Raw genomic sequence first — 9,857 nt, forward strand, 5'->3', positions numbered from 1 at the left:
CTTGTTGACAAACTCTTGTTTACAAACTCTTGTTGACAAACTCTTGTTGACAAACTCTTGTTTGCAAACTCTTGTTGACAAACTCTTGTTTGCAAACTCTTGTTGGCAAACTCTTGTTTACAAACTCTTGTTGACAAACTCTTGTTGACAAACTCTTGTTGGCAAACTCTTGTTGACAATCTCTTGTTGGCAAACTCTTGTTGGCAAACTCTTGTTGACAAACTCTTGTTGACAAACTCTTGTTGACAAACTCTTGTTGACAAACTCTTGTTGGCAAACTCTTGTTTACAAACTCTTGTTGGCAAACTCTTGTTGACAATCTCTTGTTGACAAACTCTTGTTGACAAACTCTTGTTGGCAAACTCTTGTTTACAAACTCTTGTTGACAAACTCTTGTTTACAAACTCTTGTTGGCAAACTCTTGTTGACAATCTCTTGTTGGCAAACTCTTGTTTACAAACTCTTGTTTACAAACTCTTGTTGACAAACTCTTGTTGGCAAACTCTTGTTGACAAACTCTTGTTTACAAACTCTTGTTGGCAAACTCTTGTTGACAATCTCTTGTTGGCAAACTCTTGTTGGCAAACTCTTGTTGACAAACTCTTGTTGACAAACTCTTGTTGACAATCTCTTGTTGGCAAACTCTTGTTGGCAAACTCTTGTTGACAAACTCTTGTTTACAAACTCTTGTTGGCAAACTCTTGTTGACAATCTCTTGTTGGCAAACTCTTGTTGGCAAACTCTTGTTGACAAACTCTTGTTGGCAAACTCTTGTTGACAATCTCTTGTTGGCAAACTCTTGTTGGCAAACTCTTGTTGACAAACTCTTGTTGACAAACTCTTGTTGACAATCTCTTGTTTACAAACTCTTGTTGACAAACTCTTGTTTACAAACTCTTGTTGACAAACTCTTGTTGACAAACTCTTGTTTGCAAACTCTTGTTGGCAAACTCTTGTTGACAAACTCTTGTTGACAAACTCTTGTTTACAAACTCTTGTTTACAAACTCTTGTTTGCAAACTCTTGTTTACAAACTCTTGTTGACAAACTCTTGTTGACAAACTCTTGTTTGCAAACTCTTGTTGACAAACTCTTGTTTGCAAACTCTTGTTGGCAAACTCTTGTTGACAAACTCTTGTTGACAAACTCTTGTTGTTTAAACTCTTGTTGACAATCTCTTGTTGTTTACAAACTCTTGTTGACAAACTCTTGTTGTTTAAACTCTTGTTGACAATCTCTTGTTGTTTACAAACTCTTGTTGACAAACTCTTGTTTACAAACTCTTGTTGACAATCTCTTGTTGTTTACAAACTCTTGTTTACAAACTCTTGTTGTTTAAACTCTTGTTGACAAACTCTTGTTGGCAAACTCTTGTTTACAAACTCTTGTTGACAAACTCTTGTTTACAAACTCTTGTTGTTTAAACTCTTGTTGACAAACTCTTGTTGGCAAACTCTTGTTTACAAACTCTTGTTGACAAACTCTTGTTGACAAACTCTTGTTGACAAACTCTTGTTGACAAACTCTTGTTGACAAACTCTTGTTGACAAACTCTTGTTGACAAACTCTTGTTGACAAACTCTTGTTGGCAAACTCTTGTTTACAAACTCTTGTTGACAAACTCTTGTTGACAAACTCTTGTTGACAAACTCTTGTTTACAAACTCTTGTTGACAAACTCTTGTTGACAAACTCTTGTTGACAAACTCTTGTTGACAAACTCTTGTTGACAAACTCTTGTTGACAAACTCTTGTTGACAAACTCTTGTTGACAAACTCTTGTTTACAAACTCTTGTTGACAAACTCTTGTTGACAAACTCTTGTTGGCAAACTCTTGTTGACAAACTCTTGTTGACAAACTCTTGTTGACAAACTCTTGTTGACAAACTCTTGTTGGCAAACTCTTGTTGACAAACTCTTGTTGACAAACTCTTGTTGACAAACTCTTGTTGACAAACTCTTGTTTACAAACTCTTGTTGCCAAACTCTTGTTGCCAAACTCTTGTTGCCAAACTCTTGTTTACAAACTCTTGTTGACAAACTCTTGTTGACAAACTCTTGTTGGCAAACTCTTGTTGACAAACTCTTGTTGACAAACTTTTGTTTACAAACTCTTGTTTACAAACTCTTGTTTACAAACTCTTGTTTACAAACTCTTGTTTACAAACTCTTGTTGGCAAACTCTTGTTGACAAACTCTTGTTGACAAACTCTTGTTGACAAACTCTTGTTTACAAACTCTTGTTGACAAACTTTTGTTTACAAACTCTTGTTTACAAACTCTTGTTGCCAAACTCTTGTTTACAAACTCTTGTTGACAAACTCTTGTTGGCAAACTCTTGTTGACAAACTCTTGTTGACAAACTCTTGTTTACAAACTGTTGTTTACAAACTCTTGTTGACAAACTCTTGTTGACAAACTCTTGTTGACAAACTCTTGTTTACAAACTCTTGTTGACAAACTCTTGTTGACAAACTCTTGTTGACAAACTCTTGTTGCCAAACTCTTGTTGACAAACTCTTGTTGGCAAACTCTTGTTGACAAACTCTTGTTGTTTACAAACTCTTGTTGACAAACTCTTGTTTACAAACTCTTGTTGGCAAACTCTTGTTGACAAACTCTTGTTGACAAACTCTTGTTGGCAAACTCTTGTTGCCAAACTCTTGTTTACAAACTCTTGTTGGCAAACTCTTGTTGACAAACTCTTGTTGACAAACTCTTGTTTACAAACTCTTGTTGCCAAACTCTTGTTTACAAACTCTTGTTGGCAAACTCTTGTTGGCAAACTCTTGTTGGCAAACTCTTGTTGACAAACTCTTGTTGTTTACAAACTCTTGTTGACAAACTCTTGTTTACAAACTCTTGTTGGCAAACTCTTGTTGACAAACTCTTGTTGACAAACTCTTGTTGGCAAACTCTTGTTGCCAAACTCTTGTTTACAAACTCTTGTTGGCAAACTCTTGTTGACAAACTCTTGTTGACAAACTCTTGTTTACAAACTCTTGTTGCCAAACTCTTGTTTACAAACTCTTGTTGCCAAACTCTTGTTTACAAACTCTTGTTGACAAACTCTTGTTGCCAAACTCTTGTTGGCAAACTCTTGTTTACAAACTCTTGTTGACAAACTCTTGTTGGCAAACTCTTGTTTACAAACTCTTGTTGACAAACTCTTGTTGACAAACTCTTGTTCACAAACTCTTGTTGACAAACTCTTGTTGACAAACTCTTGTTGACAAACTCTTGTTGACAAACTCTTGTTTACAAACTCTTGTTCACAAACTCTTGTTGACAAACTCTTGTTGACAAACTCTTGTTGACAAACTCTTGTTGACAAACTCTTGTTGACAAACTCTTGTTCACAAACTCTTGTTGACAAACTCTTGTTTACAAACTCTTGTTCACAAACTCTTGTTGACAAACTCTTGTTGACAAACTCTTGTTCACAAACTCTTGTTGACAAACTCTTGTTCACAAACTCTTGTTGACAAACTCTTGTTTACAAACTCTTGTTGACAAACTCTTGTTGACAAACTCTTGTTGACAAACTCTTGTTTGCAAACTCTTGTTGACAAACTCTTGTTGACAAACTTTTGTTTACAAACTCTTGTTGACAAACTCTTGTTTACAAACTCTTGTTGACAAACTCTTGTTGACAAACTCTTGTTTACAAACTCTTGTTTACAAACTCTTGTTGACAAACTCTTGTTGACAAACTCTTGTTGACAAACTCTTGTTGACAAACTCTTGTTGACAAACTCTTGTTGACAAACTCTTGTTGACAAACTCTTGTTTACAAACTCTTGTTCACAAACTCTTGTTGACAAACTCTTGTTGACAAACTCTTGTTTACAAACTCTTGTTTACAAACTCTTGTTCACAAACTCTTGTTTACAAACTCTTGTTGACAAACTCTTGTTGACAAACTCTTGTTGACAAACTCTTGTTGACAAACTCTTGTTTACAAACTCTTGTTGACAAACTCTTGTTGACAAACTCTTGTTGACAAACTCTTGTTGACAAACTCTTGTTTACAAACTCTTGTTTACAAACTCTTGTTTGCAAACTCTTGTTCACAAACTCTTGTTTACAAACTCTTGTTTACAAACTCTTGTTTACAAACTCTTGTTGACAAACTCTTGTTGACAAACTCTTGTTGACAAACTCTTGTTTACAAACTCTTGTTTACAAACTCTTGTTTGCAAACTCTTGTTCACAAACTCTTGTTGACAAACTCTTGTTTACAAACTCTTGTTGACAAACTCTTGTTGGCAAACTCTTGTTGACAAACTCTTGTTTACAAACTCTTGTTGACAAACTCTTGTTTACAATCTCTTGTTCACAAACTCTTGTTTACAAACTCTTGTTGACAAACTCTTGTTTACAAACTCTTGTTTACAAACTCTTGTTTGCAAACTCTTGTTCACAAACTCTTGTTGACAAACTCTTGTTTACAAACTCTTGTTGACAAACTCTTGTTGGCAAACTCTTGTTGACAAACTCTTGTTTACAAACTCTTGTTGACAAACTCTTGTTTACAATCTCTTGTTCACAAACTCTTGTTTGCAAACTCTTGTTTGCAAACTCTTGTTGACAAACTCTTGTTTACAAACTCTTGTTTACAAACTCTTGTTGACAAACTCTTGTTTACAAACTCTTGTTTACAAACTCTTGTTGACAAACTCTTGTTTGCAAACTCTTGTTTACAAACTCTTGTTTACAAACTCTTGTTTGCAAACTCTTGTTGACAAACTCTTGTTTACAAACTCTTGTTTGCAAACTCTTGTTTGCAAACTCTTGTTGACAAACTCTTGTTTACAAACTCTTGTTTACAAACTCTTGTTGACAAACTCTTGTTTGCAAACTCTTGTTTACAAACTCTTGTTGACAAACTCTTGTTTACAAACTCTTGTTGACAAACTCTTGTTTACAAACTCTTGTTTACAAACTCTTGTTTGCAAACTCTTGTTTGCAAACTCTTGTTTGCAAACTCTTGTTGACAAACTCTTGTTGACAAACTCTTGTTGACAAACTCTTGTTGACAAACTCTTGTTTGCAAACTCTTGTTGACAAACTCTTGTTGACAAACTCTTGTTGACAAACTCTTGTTGACAAACTCTTGTTGACAAACTCTTGTTGACAAACTCTTGTTGACAAACTCTTGTTGGCAAACTCTTGTTTACAAACTCTTGTTTACAAACTCTTGTTGACAAACTCTTGTTGACAAATTCTTGTTGACAAATTCTTGTTTGCAAACTCTTGTTGACAAACTCTTGTTGACAAACTCTTGTTTACAAACTCTTGTTGACAAACTCTTGTTGACAAACTCTTGTTGACAAACTCTTGTTGACAAACTCTTGTTGACAAACTCTTGTTGACAAACTCTTGTTGACAAACTCTTGTTGACAAACTCTTGTTGACAAACTCTTGTTTGCAAACTCTTGTTGACAAACTCTTGTTGACAAACTCTTGTTGACAAACTCTTGTTGACAAACTCTTGTTTGCAAACTCTTGTTGACAAACTCTTGTTGACAAACTCTTGTTTGCAAACTCTTGTTGACAAACTCTTGTTGACAAACTCTTGTTGACAAACTCTTGTTGACAAACTCTTGTTGACAAACTCTTGTTGACAAACTCTTGTTGACAAACTCTTGTTTGCAAACTCTTGTTGACAAACTCTTGTTGACAAACTCTTGTTGACAAACTCTTGTTTGCAAACTCTTGTTGACAAACTCTTGTTGACAAACTCTTGTTGACAAATTCTTGTTGACAAACTCTTGTTGACAAACTCTTGTTTGCAAACTCTTGTTGACAAACTCTTGTTGACAAACTCTTGTTGACAAACTCTTGTTGACAAACTCTTGTTGACAAACTCTTGTTGACAAACTCTTGTTGACAAACTCTTGTTGACAAACTCTTGTTGACAAACTCTTGTTGACAAACTCTTGTTGACAAACTCTTGTTTGCAAACTCTTGTTGACAAACTCTTGTTGACAAACTCTTGTTGACAAATTCTTGTTTGCAAACTCTTGTTGACAAACTCTTGTTTACAAACTCTTGTTGACAAACTCTTGTTTACAAACTCTTGTTGGCAAACTCTTGTTGACAAACTCTTGTTGACAAACTCTTGTTGACAAACTCTTGTTGACAAACTCTTGTTGACAAACTCTTGTTGACAAATTCTTGTTGACAAATTCTTGTTTGCAAACTCTTGTTGACAAACTCTTGTTGACAAACGCTTGTTGACAAACTCTTGTTGACAAACTCTTGTTGACAAACGCTTGTTGACAAACTCTTGTTGACAAACGCTTGTTGACAAACTCTTGTTGACAAACTCTTGTTGACAAACTCTTGTTTACAAACTCTTGTTGACAAACTCTTGTTGACAAACGCTTGTTGACAAACTCTTGTTGACAAACTCTTGTTGACAAACTCTTGTTGACAAACTCTTGTTGACAAACTCTTGTTGACAAACTCTTGTTGACAAACTCTTGTTTACAAACTCTTGTTGACAAACTCTTGTTGACAAACGCTTGTTGACAAACTCTTGTTGACAAACTCTTGTTGACAAACTCTTGTTGACAAACTCTTGTTTACAAACTCTTGTTGACAAACGCTTGTTGACAAACTCTTGTTGACAAACTCTTGTTGACAAACTCTTGTTGACAAACTCTTGTTTGCAAACTCTTGTTGACAAACTCTTGTTGACAAACTCTTGTTGACAAACTCTTGTTTGCAAACTCTTGTTGACAAACTCTTGTTGACAAACTCTTGTTGACAAACTCTTGTTGACAAACTCTTGTTGACAAACTCTTGTTGACAAACTCTTGTTGACAAACTCTTGTTGGCAAACTCTTGTTGACAAACTCTTGTTGACAAACTCTTGTTTGCAAACTCTTGTTGGCAAACTCTTGTTGACAAACTCTTGTTGACAAACTCTTGTTGACAAACTCTTGTTTGCAAACTCTTGTTGACAAACTCTTGTTGACAAACTCTTGTTGACAAACTCTTGTTGACAAACTCTTGTTGGCAAACTCTTGTTTACAAACTCTTGTTGACAAACTCTTGTTTGCAAACTCTTGTTGACAAACTCTTGTTGACAAACTCTTGTTTACAAACTCTTGTTGGCAAACTCTTGTTGACAAACTCTTGTTGACAAACTCTTGTTGGCAAACTCTTGTTGACAAACTCTTGTTGACAAACTCTTGTTGACAAACTCTTGTTGACAAACTCTTGTTGACAAACTCTTGTTGCCAAACTCTTGTTGCCAAACTCTTGTTGACAAACTCTTGTTGACAAACTCTTGTTGGCAAACTCTTGTTGACAAACTCTTGTTGGCAAACTCTTGTTGACAAACTCTTGTTGACAAACTCTTGTTTACAAACTCTTGTTGACAAACTCTTGTTGCCAAACTCTTGTTGACAAACTCTTGTTGACAAACTCTTGTTGACAAACTCTTGTTGACAAACTCTTGTTGGCAAACTCTTGTTGACAAACTCTTGTTGGCAAACTCTTGTTTACAAACTCTTGTTGACAAACTCTTGTTGGCAAACTCTTGTTGACAAACTCTTGTTGACAAACTCTTGTTTACAAACTCTTGTTGACAAACTCTTGTTGGCAAACTCTTGTTGCCAATCTCTTGTTGACAAACTCTTGTTGGCAAACTCTTGTTGACAAACTCTTGTTGCCAAACTCTTGTTGACAAACTCTTGTTGACAAACTCTTGTTGACAAACTCTTGTTGGCAAACTCTTGTTGGCAAACTCTTGTTGGCAAACTCTTGTTTACAAACTGTTGTTGACAAACTCTTGTTGACAAACTCTTGTTGACAAACTCTTGTTGGCAAACTCTTGTTGACAAACTCTTGTTGGCAAACTCTTGTTGGCAAACTCTTGTTGACAAACTCTTGTTGACAAACTCTTGTTGACAAACTCTTGTTGACAAACTCTTGTTGACAAACTCTTGTTGACAAACTCTTGTTGACAATCTCTTATTGACAAACTCTTGTTGACAAACTCTTGTTTACAATCTCTTGTTGACAAACTCTTGTTGACAAACTCTTGTTGACAAACTCTTGTTGACAATCTCTTGTTTACAAACTCTTGTTGACAAACTCTTGTTGACAAACTCTTGTTGACAAACTCTTGTTTACAAACTCTTGTTGACAAACTCTTGTTGACAAACTCTTGTTGACAATCTCTTGTTTACAAACTCTTGTTGACAAACTCTTGTTGGCAAACTCTTGTTGACAATCTCTTGTTGACAATCTCTTATTGACAAACTCTTGTTGGCAAACTCTTGTTGACAAACTCTTGTTGGCAAACTCTTGTTGACAAACTCTTGTTTACAATCTCTTGTTGACAAACTCTTGTTGACAAACTCTTGTTGACAAACTCTTGTTGACAAACTCTTGTTGACAAACTCTTGTTGACAAACTCTTGTTGACAAACTCTTGTTGACAAACTCTTGTTGACAAACTCTTGTTTACAAACTCTTGTTGACAAACTCTTGTTGACAAACTCTTGTTGACAAACTCTTGTTGACAATCTCTTGTTTACAAACTCTTGTTGACAAACTCTTGTTGACAAACTCTTGTTGACAATCTCTTGTTTACAAACTCTTGTTGACAAACTCTTGTTGGCAAACTCTTGTTGACAAACTCTTGTTGACAAACTCTTGTTGACAAACTCTTGTTGACAATCTCTTATTGACAAACTCTTGTTGACAAACTCTTGTTTACAATCTCTTGTTGACAAACTCTTGTTGACAAACTCTTGTTTACAAACTCTTGTTGACAAACTCTTGTTGACAATCTCTTGTTTACAAACTCTTGTTGACAAACTCTTGTTGACAAACTCTTGTTGACAAACTCTTGTTGACAATCTCTTGTTTACAAACTCTTGTTGACAAACTCTTGTTGGCAAACTCTTGTTGACAATCTCTTGTTTACAAACTCTTGTTGACAAACTCTTGTTTACAAACTCTTGTTTACAAACGCTTTTTGACAAACTCTTGTTGACAAACTGTTGTTGACAAACTCTTGTTTACAAACTGTTGTTGACAAACTCTTGTTGACAAACTCTTGTTGACAAACTGTTGTTGACAAACTCTTGTTTACAAACTGTTGTTGACAAACTCTTGTTTACAAACTCTTGTTGGCAAACTCTTGTTGACAAACTCTTGTTTACAAACTCTTGTTTACAAACTCTTGTTGTTTACAAACTCTTGTTGACAAACTCTTGTTGTTTACAAACTCTTGTTGTTTACAAACTCTTGTTGTTTACAAACTCTTGTTGACAAACTCTTGTTGTTTACAAACTCTTGTTGTTTACAAACTCTTGTTGACAAACTCTTGTTGTTTACAAACTCTTGTTGTTTACAAACTCTTGTTTACAAACTCTTGTTTACAAACTCTTGTTTACAAACTCTTGTTGTTTACAAACTCTTGTTTACAAACTCTCCAAACTGAATGTAACGTTCGGTCTCAAGTTGCGTGTCTCATTACGCACTTAACTGATAGAGAATGGGCCGCCGTTGACCCCGGACATTGACCGAGCAACCCAACGTGTTCCTACCAGCTCCCTCCGCAGGAGGAATGTGTTTTGTGGTCCCAAGCACTGTGAATTGTAGGGTCACATGAAGTTGAAATCCATTTCCAAAGACCCAGCGTCTGTCTCCCTCTAGTGCCCAGCGTGACTTCAGTGCGCAGTGGTGTGAGCGCGTGTGTCCTCGCAGTGATACTCGCTAACAGCACTTGCCTCAAAAGCGCGTTAAGGCTATACTGGGGATCTTTGTCTTTGTCTCACAGTGGTTACAGCAGGAGCAAAAGCAGTAGCAGCAGCAGGAGCAAAAGCAGTAGCA

This window comes from Lampetra planeri, chromosome 63 (genome assembly GCF_965212315.1).
Source record: "Lampetra planeri chromosome 63, kcLamPlan1.2.h2, whole genome shotgun sequence".
Lineage (NCBI taxonomy): Eukaryota > Metazoa > Chordata > Hyperoartia > Petromyzontiformes > Petromyzontidae > Lampetra > Lampetra planeri.